Source organism: Pecten maximus, chromosome 7, assembly GCF_902652985.1.
Source record: "Pecten maximus chromosome 7, xPecMax1.1, whole genome shotgun sequence".
Classification (NCBI taxonomy): Eukaryota; Metazoa; Mollusca; class Bivalvia; order Pectinida; family Pectinidae; genus Pecten; species Pecten maximus.
Window position 1 is genome coordinate 8,783,847 of NC_047021.1, and position 14,403 is coordinate 8,798,249.

At 37.0% G+C, this 14,403-nt stretch overlaps 1 long non-coding RNA gene across 1 annotated transcript; it reads left to right on the plus strand.

Annotated features, from left to right (window-relative positions):
* The first annotated feature begins 9,343 nt into the window (after positions 1–9,343).
* LOC117331522 lies at positions 9,344–14,118 on the plus strand. Its single transcript, XR_004533566.1, has 3 exons — positions 9,344–9,514; positions 9,626–9,707; positions 13,699–14,118. It is a non-coding gene; the product is annotated as an uncharacterized LOC117331522 (long non-coding RNA).
* Positions 14,119–14,403: the final 285 nt, after the last annotated feature.

Genomic DNA, 14,403 nt, shown 5'->3' on the forward strand with positions numbered 1-14,403 from the left:
TAATTATGGTGATACCAACACGATTTATTGACTGAATATTATTAACGGAACATGTAGAAAAACTGCAGATATAACTCAAAACCAATTATACAAGGTCAAAATATGGACTAAAGGAGACCCCTAAAAAGTACTAGCCAGACCAGATGTTCGAGAAAGGTAAGTCTACTTCACTGACAACACCTGTCATGTAAAATATATATTCCATGTGATGTCAAGTTCTAAACATGAACTGTTGTAGTAATGTCAAAATCACCCTGCTGGCATCCATGTCTGATACATATTACACAAGGACATAAAACAATGGCGGCTATAAAACTTGGCCGTAGTCTTCGTCAGCCTGTACCTCTCAGAATTTAATGTTATTTGACCGGAAGTATCCCTAGGTGGTAGGGATTCTAAATTGTACAAAATGGTGGGGCCGTCACTCGGGGGGCTGAGGGGCTGGGCAAAAAATTAGTCAATTTGGCTATATTATTATAGACAACAATGTCTTGTCTAGAAGTTTTAAAGTATATTGTGCCCATATCTGTTTCACCGTGTCACGTCCTGTCCTGTCCAATGTAACTATAGTTATCTCAGCAACTGCCGATGCTCACCAAACTTTGCATACATAATAAGTAGGATGTCTTGTTCACCTTACTTACTGAAATCATATGCTGAAATAACTTTTGTTCTATTTGATGCCGATCACAATGAAACAATGTGGGAGTGATGATAATGTGACAATGTTCAATTTTAACAAAAATACTGGTATAGGATTCGAAGATCTCAAATTGATGCTGCTATGATTAATATGGTTCGGCTCCATTTTAACTCCGGGCAACTTCATTCTTTGACAGATTTTCATCAAACTTTATATAAAGGTCGATCATAATGTGATTCAGGGTATCGAGGGCAAGGTCATTGTTGCTAAATATGAAAAATCATCAATGTCATTGAACATTAGTTTTTGTGCTTCAGGTTTCCAAGTTCCAAGTCACTTCATCGACATCGTTGCATCCTGTCCTGATTCAATATTAACACATTGTAGCTTCATTCTTTGACAGATTTTGGTCAAACTTTACTCGAAGGTTAAGTATACGAGTAGGTTAAGTATACGAGTATACTTTGGACAACATGTGTTTCAGAGTGTAATATTATGCTTTGCTTGCTATATATAGAAAACCATCAATTGATTCAATTTAATCGCTGTGCAAATTCTTTCACAGATTTTGGTCAAACTTCTGCAAAGGTCACATGGCAGTAGGGACATTTATGTCTTACAGACATTTGCCAGTTTTATCTAGCTATTATATATATGGAGTTAAATTATCCCCTTTGCATCATTGCGCCATAGCCAAACAATAAAACATCGTTTTCCAGAATAATGCTCATAAAACTTTTTTAACACTTTTATGACATGGCAGAATTCACTTACTTTACAAATGACTTGATATTTGGTCAGTAGGGAATAGAAGTCCTATCCACTTACACTTCCAAATATAAAATAAGATTTTTTTATGGAATAATGCTCATACAACAGTAACCGTTATTATTTTAATAACACAGTATATCTACATTGTGATTTACTACCATCAGTAGGGGGATAGTAATCTATTGCTTACTGTTCAAAATTTCGTTATACATGTGTATGTATCAGCAGAGGACGAAATTATGATCACCTGACTGGGACTCAAACAGAGTCTCCAAATTGTAGACATATTGATGCTCTAACCTTTTAAGGGGCATCTAAACAGCAAATCCAGCCAAAACAGTTGATATTTTACAAGGCTATACATCCCTACTAGGATGCAATTTAATAGAAGTAACTTGATAAAATTTTGATATGTATCATGTCAAACTTTGGGCCTTGCTGTTGACATTTAATTTGTTCATCTGTTTGTAAATTTCAACAAAACATGGGAAAAATGCATGTTTCAGGGGGACATAATTAACTCATTCGTATCTCATTTATTGTGCAAAACAGTCATGTCGTTTTGCTCACTAGGGTCTAAAGCACAAACTAGGAGCATTGGTTTGACTAGATTGGACTTTATGATATGTATTAACACTGATTTTATTTAGACCTTGAAATGCAAATGGCGGTTGTGAATAAGATCAGACAATTATGGCATATAAGAAGGTATTTCAAACGCCAAAAATGCACATATTAGATACTATAGAGAACTCTAGACATGCTATATAGATGACCCTTAAGCTACCTGCACGGTAATCTGCAGTCAGCCCAGTCCAGTTCTGCTTTATTTTTTACTCCTTCAACAAGTCTTCGAATTAGAAGATACCTGAAACGTTATATCACCTCCATGGGTATTTAGTTGTGTATCAAATGTAACAGGAGAGAAAAAATGCAGTGATAACACAGGACTCCAACCCAGTACCTCTGAGCTCTAGACGGACACTCTAACCAGTCCAGTCCAGTTCCACTACATATACGGGGAGTTAGTTCAGGCTATAAACCCCCATTATGAACCAGTGTGTGACTATCCTCCATTGAAGCTATTGTCCTACCACAAATATGTGTCTCTGACCTATTAAAAATCGGCAACAGGCCATAAAATGGTGTACATGATTCTGACTGGTCGGAAACAATTTGTACAATATGTTACCCGTATAGAGGGATGATGAAGTACTCCAGAAATTGTGTAATATGATAGCAGTATGTAAAACATGATGTGAGACTGGCAGCTCCAAATACTTGTTATTCAAAAAATTAATAGGAGAATTTCAGTAACACATTTCTGGTCTTCAGCCTAAGACTATATCCAGTGTATGATTTGGAGAATTTATGGGGTTTCTGGATGGAGAGGTATAGGAGATGAATTACTATATTTGTAAGTTATAGAGAGGATAGTGTCTCCTAGAGACCCAACAGAAGCCTGTTTAACAGTAGTTTACTGGCCTGTAACAGTTTGAAATGAAACGGAAATTACATATTTCTCCCTGGTTATGAGAATAAAATGCTACAGCTGAGAGATGTGGATTGTTAATAATAAATCTTACCAATGCTTAGAAATACATTAAATCATGTAGTATGTTTCTGTAATGGAATATACCTCTGTGTTTTGGAAAATACTGAGTTGGATCATCTAGTACTGCTTTCCCTCCTTTTGTCTGTGTTGAGCAGGTCATCATGGTTAAGGGGAAATTATTCTGTAGATTGAGAGTATTCCTGATAATATCAACCCTGGTCATTTTAAGATTCACAATCAAAGTATGAGGTCATTTTAGATTTGTGTAACCAGGTTTCATCATGATTTGGAGGTAAACATGAGAACAATAAAGCGAAGCAATAACTTTTTCCACTTCATGAAAAGATAACATCAATTTACAGAGGAAGGGTCAAATATCAAAGTCACAATGGGTCATTTTCTGTAGACAATGTCAGTTTGAAGATAATCTAAGACTTAACCCAATTGTTCATTTTCATATGAGGATGAACTCTATATGTATTGGCCATAAGAGGTCATGTTTATCTAGGACCAACCAAAATCAGTTTTCAACAGAGGGGCCGCGGTGCCGAGTGGTAAAGGTGTCCACCTCTGGGTTGCAAGTTAAAAACCTACGTGGGGCAGTTGCCAGGTACTGACCGTAGGCCGGTGGTTTTTCTCCGGGTACTCCGGCTTTCCCCCACCTCCAAAACCTGGCACGTCCTTGAATCACCTTGGCTGTTAATAGGACGATAAACGAAAATAAACAAACAGTTTTCAGCAGGATTTAGAGAAACATATTGGGATTAAACTGCTAAGGAGCATGTAAAATTACGAGTCAATCAATGACTTCAAACAGTCACAAAGATAAGGACAAATTTGCTTTTCGGAGGATGTTGCACTTCAAAATTTAAGTCAAGTACACAAGTTGGTTACAATTGTCAGAGTTGGATCATTTTGATATTTCATTAATGCTTCTTCGTTGGTTGAATCGTTGAATGTTATGAGATACAGTAGTAGGCCTTCTCATAGTAGTACTGTTTTCTCGGCTACCTAACAAGGAATATATATTTTGATAAATATTTATTGAGAGTAAATGAGAAATATCTTATATTGATTTTGATTGAAATTACCAACTTTCTAAGCTAACCAATATTTCTAATGTTGTCAGCTTTACCACAATTTAACACATCTTTCACTGGTGTGAAATTTTAGATATGAGAACGTCAAATTAAGGGATCTGTACTGATCGACATGAAAAACAATTTGATTTTGACTTCTAAAATGTATTATGTGGATATTTTTAGATGATTAGAAAGAGCTTCAGTGCCAATAAGAACCTGATAATGATGGAGTATGGCTTTCTGGTTCATTCTCTCAATGTTGACACGTGTGATGTTGTTGCTATCTATATTTAAAGCAATATTAACGATAAATTGAAAAAAAAGTTTAGATAAGGGTATCTCTGGTTAAGACCCTCGTCTGGCAGGCAGGTGATTAATCTGATAAAAGTTGCGGATGCTGCAGTTTCCACATTTGGTGTATAATCTATAGAGGAGTGGAAATAGGGGCTAGGAATCCATATATAGATATACAGTGTGGGATAGACTCTGTAAGTGTTGGGGCCTGCACAGACAGGATTACAACCGATAACATTTATAGTTAATCTTTAATTCAATAATTCATAGAACTTATCTTATTTATAATTATTAAGCTGTCTTGACGTGATCTTTGCCTCAATGTCTGGTCACCTGTCAATCAGCTGTTTTATGTAACTGACAGACATTCTTTAGCACCAGAATTCCTACAGGTATCATCAGTTTAGTCTGCATGCTCTGGTAAAAGGACATCAAATTTCTTCTAATAGATTATTATTTAGATTTAAAATCTTGCAGGTACAATGTATCAAAAAAAAAGGAATGGTTTAGTTTACTTTGTTCCAGTCATTAGAATTGTGACTATAGGATGGAATCTCTGAGTTTGACCATGAAGAGGACAGTATGTAATATTGATCCTTTGAGCTTGCCTGTATAAGATACATTAATGCCATTTGTTGAAGTATATTATCTTGACCAATATAACGGCTACAGGCTTCATTATTTAGTTTCTCAGATTCTATTGTAATGTGATAGCTGACTACTGGGGTACAGGGTTTTCTATGTTGATATAGCTGACTACTGAGGTACAGGTTTTCTATGTTGATATAGCTGACTACTGAGGTACAGGTTTTCTATGTTGATATAGCTGACTACTTGGGTACAGGGTTTTCTATGTTGATATAGCTGACTACTGAGGTACAGGGTTTTCTATGTTGATATAGCTGACTACTGAGGTACAGGGTTTTCTATGTTGATATAGCTGACTACTGGGGTACGGGGTTTTCTATGTTGATATAGCTGACTACTGGGGTACGGGGTTTTCTATGTTGATATAGCTGACTACTGGGGTACGGGGTTTTCTATGTTGATATAGCTGACTACTGAGGTACGGGGTTTTCTATGTTGATATAGCTGACTACTGAGGTACGGGGTTTTCTATGTTGATATAGCCGACTACTGGGGTATGGGGTTTTCTATGTTGATATAGCTGACTACTGAGGTACTGGGTTTTCTATGTTGATATAGCTGACTACTGGGGTACGGGGTTTTCTATGTTGATATAGCTGACTACTGAGGTACGGGGTTTTCTATGTTGATATAGCTGACTACTGAGGTACGGGGTTTTCTACGTTGATATCCCATACCAAAAAAAGGTATAAAAAGTTATAACTTTTTAGTACCTTTTTAGTACCTTTTCTGTACCTTTTTCAAAAGGTACAGAAAAGTTATAACTTTTTTGTACCTTTTTGAAAACTTAGAATTTATGAATGTAACTTTTGATAACTTTTTTGGACTTAGACAATTTTAGATGTAACTTTTTTGTACCTTTCTAGACTTAGAAAATTTCAGGTATAACTTTTTTGTACCTTTTCTGGACTTAGAAAATTTCATGTATAACTTTGTGTAACTTTTCTGGACTTTGAAAATTTGAGGTATAACTTTTTTGTACCTTTTCTGGACTTAGAAAATATTTACAACATCTGAAAAGATTGATTAATTTTAGCAAAACTTTGCTGGACTTAGAAAATTGCATGTATAACTTTTTTGTACCTTTTCTGGACTTTGAAAATTTCGGGTATAACTTTTTTGTACCTTTTCTGGACTTAGAAAAATTTACAACATCTTAAAAGACTGATTATTTTTAGCAAAACTTGTCTGTATCTTTTCTGGACAACCATAAGATTACTAAATAAATCTTATGTTTGCTTATGACACATAATAATTACTGTAAATGTAATCACAAATAATTATACAAGACAGTGACAGTGAAATTCTATTACAGGTAATTCAATCAATATAAGCCCAATCCTCATTTAAATGGAAATCTTAATTTAATAATGTACATACAATTGATTAAAATACAATTATCAGTGAACTGTAGGGAATTTGTGATGGGTCAGAGAGGCGAATCGCCTTTAGAAGACCTCAACGACAGGTAAGCTAGGTAACAGGTGATTGGAATCCGAAATGTGTGTTGAATTGTCCATGCATAGATAAATTTTTCATTCCAGAGAGGCATCAAAAATATTTTGATAAATAACATACATATAGATTTAAAATTAAACAAGAGATCCCAGAGGGATCTTGGCGCCCACCATTGAATGATCTTCATAGGTTCCATGTTGGATTGATCTTTTCTCTTTTTTTCCCTTCCTCTTACTAATCTGTATCAATTGAGAAACATCCCTCCAGTGCTTTTTAAACAAGGGAAACTTATATATGAAATTTGAGATTTGGCTATAATGGTTGTCTGTCGACAATGTTTTCAGATTGGTCCAAAAATGCAATACGACGGACCAAGGAGAACCTACATATGAAAATTGAGAAAGATCCCTTCAGTACTTTCTCAGAAATAGCGATACCAAACTTCAATTGTCAAAATCCAAGATGGCTGCCTGTCGGCCATGTTGTTTTCCGATCGGTCCCAAAATGTAAAATGCATAACTAGGCACCAAGGGGAACCTACATATGAAATTTGAGAAAGATCCCTTTAGTACTTTCTCAGAAATAGCGATACCAAACTTCAATTGTCAAAATCCAAGATGGCTGCCTGTCGGCCATCTTGTTTTCTGATCGGTTCCAAAATACGATATGCATAACTAAGCACCAAGGGGAACCTACATATGAAATTTGAGAAAGATCTCTTCAGTACTTCCTCAGAAAAAGCGATAACAAACTTCAATTGTTAAAATCCAAGATGGCTGCCTGTCGGCCATGTTATTTGGTGATCGGTCCCAAAATGCAATATGCATAACAAGGCACAAAGGGGAACCTACATATGAAATTTGAGAAAGATCCCTTCAGTACTTTCTCAGAAATAGCGATACCAAACTTCAATTGTCAAAATACAAGATGGCTGCCTGTCGGCCATGTTGTTTTCCGATCGGTCCCAAAATGTAATATGCATAACTAGGCACCAAGGGGAACCTTAATATGAAATTTGAGAAAGATCCCTTCAGTTCTTTCTCAGAAATAGCGATAACAAACTTCAATTGTCAAAATCCAAGATGGCTGCCTGTCAGCCATGTTGTTTCCCGATCGGTCCCAAAATGCAATATGCATAACTAGGCACCAAGGGGAACCTACATATGAAATTTGAAAAAGATCCCTTTAGTACTTTCTCAGAAATAGCGATAACAAACTTCAATTGACAAAATCCAAGATGGCTGCCTGTCGGCCATGTTGTAATCCGATCGGTCCCAAAATGCAATATGCATAACTAGGCACCAAGGAGAACCTACATATGAAATTTGAGAAAGATCCCTTCAGTACTTTCTCAGAAATAGCGATAACAAGAATTGTTTACGGACGGACGGAGGGACGGACGGACCACGGACCACGGACGCAGGGCGATTTGAATAGCCCACCATCTGATGATGGTGGGCTAAAAAGGTATTCACTTTTAATTTATTGCATTTTTAGTACAATATTCACACCCTTGAAATGCGTTTTTTTTTGGGGGGGGGGCAGTTTTTTTTAAAGTTTATCTTTTTATCTCAGAGGACCAATCATTGCTCAGAGGACGTGAATAATTACAACTTAGCATTGATAAGTCACGACATGAACAAACTCAGTTGTTATAAAAGATAAGCAGTTCGTTAATCCCAACACAGACGTTCATAAACGTACGTACATAGAACATGATGATATAATTTACTTCACGTGGGACGATGGGTCGCTCACCCACAAAAATATTTTCCGGAAAACCCAAGCTTCATTCATCCCAATGGGATTAATATAGCACGGTCTTTGTCAGTACATCGCATATTTTCTGGATGTTTGCGCTTTTGACATTAAATCTTGTAGTAGCATGCACAATTATGCCGCATTGGACACAAACTCCAGCGGTAAACAAACACATGTGTGTAACACTTGTGTCATTTTGATCGTCCAAACTCTCAGACGCTTTGATTTAACTCCATATAAGTAAAGCGTTTTTATGATCTCGATATGACGTAAATTGCAATAAACATTTTAATCTGAAAACAGCGCACACGATGTTTTGTCAGTGAACACATTAAACAAAACAATCAATTGGTCACATATCTATAAGCCAGATCGTCAGATTATTCACAAAGGACATCTGCAGGAGAATTGATCTCGTAGCATTACAGTAGCCTAGTGCTGTTACTGAAACGTGCACATCATGTGTGTAGGCTACCTCACGAAAAGTGGGACCACGCACCAAAAGTTAACCGACACCGTCAGACACAAGCTGATCACCGAAGACCTCATCCTCGGGGCATCAATTAGAATATAATTAGCGGCAGTCTACTGTACCGAACTCATTGAATTTTGTAAATACCTGTGTACCTGAGGAGTGTCCAGTTCACCTGCTGACATAGCGGTGTCCTGGGGCGTTAATTAATTAGTTACATCGTTGTCATGCCTGACTGCCTATGATTTGTTGCATTGGCCAGTTTACCTGGGTATCTCACCTGTGCACAATATTATCGGTATCAAGAATATAACCGAACATATGACACGTTAGTTTCTCTGTACAGACACTTATGCATGTGTGCCATCATGTGCACTGTGAAAGAGTACGATGTTGCAGTAATCATAATAATAATTAAATAAAAATATATAACAACAACTAAAATATATATATATAATAATATCGATAGGATTTCTCATGATATCGTAGGCGGCCTAATAACTTTATTCGACATTTTTCTTCTTCGTTCACTTGGCCCTACTGTACACATGTATACCCACCGCCAGGCGGCGCTCCCTTCAGTTTAGCGGGAGATTTGTATTACAAGTGGCGGCCATTTTGTTTGTTGACGGAAACGTGATGACGGCTTAGGCCTAGAACAAAATCACGTTATATATATATACAGTATATATTGGCGACATTTAATTTCCCCACTCACGGAATACAATCGACAAACTGGGAACAGAATATCAAATTTCGTCTAGCTTTTGGCGACTTATGATACCCCTTTCACCGGCAAACACTGAATTATCGGACAACATGAAATCAGGGTAAGTTATGTTCTAATTTGTCTTCGAATCGCAGATTTTGTCGCTCTCGCGATCGTCATACATTTAACAACATTAAGTGAATATGTTCATATGAAATACTTCATGTTTCAGGACTAAATTCACCAGCATTCATGATCCTCGGACCACCCGCCCCCTACGCACAGCCGATTTATAAATGTTGCATCTTTCAATCGTAAGTTTAATTTGCTTGCCAAGTGATTATTTTTTAATCCTTCACCTTCACATTCAGGGTCAATATTATGATATATTTAAAATGGATTCACACATATATGTGGCCATACACGTTTTTCGTTTATGGCGTTTGGTATGAACGTCCCAAAGTATATATAATATACTTCGTTTTTCAATGGATTTTCTTGAAATTCGATACACTATATATTGGGGTGTAGGCAATAATTCGTCAGCTATTTTACCTGATAATTTTTTTCATGTTTTCCCGTACATTTGTTACTATTTTTTACTGAAATAGACGAATATATGCACCATAATTTATGGTAAGTATGAACATTTTGTTCTTTATTCCTAATTATACGCACAACACTATTTTTTTTAAATGTAATTAACACGCAATTAATATCTACGGAATCGGCTACGGTAAATTAAATATATATAGAAATGAGAGGGATTGTTACTTGTTGTGTGCGTGAAATTTCAAGGAAATCCAATAAAATAAAGTCCTAATTGAAAATTTGTCAAAGTATTTAAAATAGATCTACAAAGTAAAATGTATATACAATTTTAGCACATTTTATTAGGTCATCTGACCCGAAGGGTCAGGATGACCTATAGCCATCATGCTTCGTCCGTCGTCGTCCGCCGTGCGCCGTGCGCCGTCCGCCGTCCGTAAACTTTTCACATTTCAATCTTCTTCTCAAGTTCCACCAGTGGGATTAAGCTGAAACTTGCCTGAAATGATCCTGAGATGGTCCTGACCAAGTGTTGTTATTTTTCGGGTCAGTCCGAAATCCAAGATGGCCGCCATAGCCGCCATTTTGAAAACACATTTTAAACTTCTTCTCAAGTTCCACCAGTGCTGTTGGGCTTAAACTTGCCAGAAATGATCCTGAGATGATCCCGACCAAGTGCTGTTATTTTTCGGGTCAGTCCAAAATCCAAGATGGCCGCCATAGCCGCCATTTTGAAAAACACATTTTAAACTTCTTCTCAAGTTCCACCAGTGCTATTGAGCTGAAACTTGCCTGAAATGATCCTGACATGATCCCGACCAAGTGTTGTTATTTTTCGGGTCGGTCCGAAATCCAAGATGGCCGCCATAGCCGCCATCTTGAAAAACACATTTTAAACTTCTTCTCAAGTTCCACTGGTGCTATTGAGATGAAACTTGCCTGAAATGATCCTGATATGATCCCGACCAAGTGTTGTTATTTTTCGGGTCGGTCCAAAATCCAAGCTGGCCACCATAGCCGCCATCTTGAACAACACATTTTAAACTTCTTCTCAAGTTCCACCAGTGCTTTTGAGCTGAAACTTGCCTGAAATGATCCTGAGATGATCCCGACCAAGTGTTGTTATTTTTCGGGTTGGTCCAAAATCCAAGATGGCCGCCATAGCCGCCATCTTGAAAAACACATTTTAAACTTCTTTTCAGGTTCCACCAGTGCTATTGAGCTGAAACTGGCCTGAAATGATCCTGATATGATCCCGACCAAGTGTTGTTATTTTTTGGGTCCGTCCGAAATCCAAGATGGCCGCCATAGCCGCCATCTTGAAAAACTTATTTTAAACTTCTTCTCAAGTTCCACCAGGGCTGTTGGGCTGAAACTTGCCAGAATGATCCTGAGATGATCCCGACCAAGTGTTGTTATTTTTCGGGTCGGTCTGAAGTCCAAGATGGCCGCCATAGCCGCCATCTTGAAAAAACACATTTTAAACTTCTTCTCAAGTTCCAGCAGTGCTATTGAGCTGAAACTTGCCTGAAATGATCCTGATATGATCCCGACCAAGTGTTGTTATTTTTCGGGTCGGTCCAAAATCCAAGATGGCCGCCATAGCCGCCATCTTGTAAAAAACATTTTAAACTTCTTCTCAGGTTCCACCAGTGCTATTGAGCTGAAACTGGCCTGAAATGATCCTGAGATGATCACGACCAAGTGTTGTTATTTTTCGGGTCCGTCCGAAATCCAAGATGGCCGCCATAGCCGCCATCTTGAAAAACTTATTTTAAACTTCTTCTCAAGTTCCACCAGGGCTGTTGGGCTGAAACTTGCCAGAAATGATCCTGAGATGATCCCGACCAAGTGTTGTTATTTTTCGGGTCGGTCCGAAATCCAAGATGGCCGCCATAGGCGCCATCTTGAAAAACACATTTTAAACTTCTTTCCAAGTTCCAGCAGTGCTATTGAGCTGAAACTTGCCTGAAATGATCCTGATATGATCCCGACCAAGTGTTGTTATTTTTCGGGTCGGTCCGAAATCCAAGATGGCCCCCATAGCTGCCATTTTGAAAACACATTTTAAACTTCTTCTCAAGTTCCACCAGTGCTGTTGGGCTGAAACTTGCCTGAAATGTTCCTGAGATGATCACGACCAAGTGTTGTTATTTTTTAGATTGGTCTGAAATGCAAGATGGCCGCCATATCCGCCATCTTAAAAAACACATTTTAAACTTCTTCTCCAGTTCCACTGGTGCCATTGAGCTTGAAATTGGTGAGGATGTTAAGGAAGGAGTGCCAACAAAGTGTTGCTATTTTTTCGGCCTTGTAAAAACTTTGGCATGACAGCAATGGCGGCCATTTTGTAACATGATTGCGCAATCATGGTTTTCCTGAACAACACCTATTTCAAACTTCTTCTCAAATTCCACTGGTGGGATTCAGCTCTAACTTACCAGAAATGATCCTTAGATGGTCCAGACCAAGTGTTATTATTGATTGGGTCGGTCAGATATCCAAGATGGCCACCATGGCCAACAGTGCCACTATATACTTGCTACAGAGAAAGCATACTACAATAATATAAGGGTTTTAATTTAGAGTCAGATGACCGTTAAGGCCCCTGGGCCTCTTGTTTATTATACATAGACCATTGGAAAATTTGAGAAGAATCTTTCTTCTTTTATTTTATGTGAATTCATTTAAAATGTTTTATTGCTGAATTAACACACATTGATTACTTTCACCATCAGTTTCCCTTTGAAGTTGATCATCCCCGCCCCCAATATGTTAGCTTGTATGCAATGCAAGATGGCTTACAGGCTGTCATTTTGAATTTTATAATTTTGAAGTTTCTCAGAAAGTTATTTATGGATCTTATTCAAAAGAAACATTTTAGGCTTCTGCTTTCAAATTAATAAGATCTAGAAGAAGAGAAAAGTGATTCCTTATTTGGGAATCACTTTTCTCTTCCTTCTTAGGCTAAAGAACAGTCTTGTATATATGATATACCAGGTATATAAAATTGATATTTATATAATAATCATACAATTACATGATATCTCTGGGGGTATCTTCTTTTTGATTTGACATGATAAGTTGTGTTTGTTAGCCTATAGTAATTACCTCTGTCTCCCAGCCCTCTAATTTTGCTGCTGTCTAATAATTCTAGAATTTATTGACAAATTTACACGAAATGGGCCAGGTACAGTTCGCAAAATTATGTCAAAACCCAGGGTCAAAGCTCATGAAGGTCATTAGATTGAAAGGTCAAGGTAATTTTTTTTTCTTTTCATCAATATTTTGTTTTGGCATGATGAAGCAAATTTAGTTGGAATTAAACTAGGTGTAAACTGACAAGGTCAAGGTCAAATTTTGCGTTTTTTCACCGATTAAATATTTTGTTTCAAGGCTAAAGCATAGTTGGTCAGAATTAAACATTATAATAATGCATGGAGTCAACTGACCAAAGGTCAAGGTCACTTGGTCAAAGGCCAAGGTAAGATTTTGTTTCAATATAATTCCAACCAATATTACTCAGTGATTTAGGCAGATGGGTTCTTGATGATTATGGGAGATATATATTATTTATTGCCTCATGATGAAATTGATGGGGTCCTTTAAATTTTCAGTGTTCTAGTTAATAAATTATAATAACCCAATTAACTCTCAGCCTGTCCTAGTTATTAAGTTATTACACCGAAACCAGAGTTACAATATGTAAATAGATCACTAACTGTTTTGTTTTCTTTTCTTTTTGATGGACTATAGAGTGTCAATCCCAAGAAGAACCCTGATCAGCTCCTGGAAAAATCAGTGTTCTTGCAGTTTTGTCAGTCAAATCTCAAGGAAAGGATCCCAGAAGAGGAACATTTACATTATTTCAGACTTTTTTCTTTCCTGTGTAGCAATGCCTCAAACAGCTAACACATTTTATATAGTATACAATACAATGTGTATTAATAACAGTCCAGTTAGAGTGCTGTGTTATGCAGTAAAAATACTTAATTCTTGATGACATGTTGGTTTTATGTTTACATTAAACGGTAGTTATAATATATACTAAAGAAACATAGTGGATAATGCCTTGTACAGGAGCAGGAGTATGACAGTGTAATAGTACATGACTGCTGCGTTCATCCATGGAAGGAATCTGTTATTCGAAATAAAGCTTTCCATGAGGACGAAAAATAGTGCTTTTGTTAGTCTTTCAAGAAAATGTGCAAAGTGAAAGGAGATTTCCGTGATGTTTTGATGAATAGTAATTCATTGGTCTAGAAGACATGTATTTAATAAGTATATTTCTGGATAAAAAAACATTCTGAAGCAAAATCTTTTTATATTTTTCTGTACCTTTTCCATACTTTTTCTGTAACTTTTCTATACCTTTTTTGTACCTTTTCAGTACCTTTTTCATACCTTTTTTGTAACTTTTTAGTACCTAGAAAAAGTTATAACTTTTTTGTACCTTTTTCA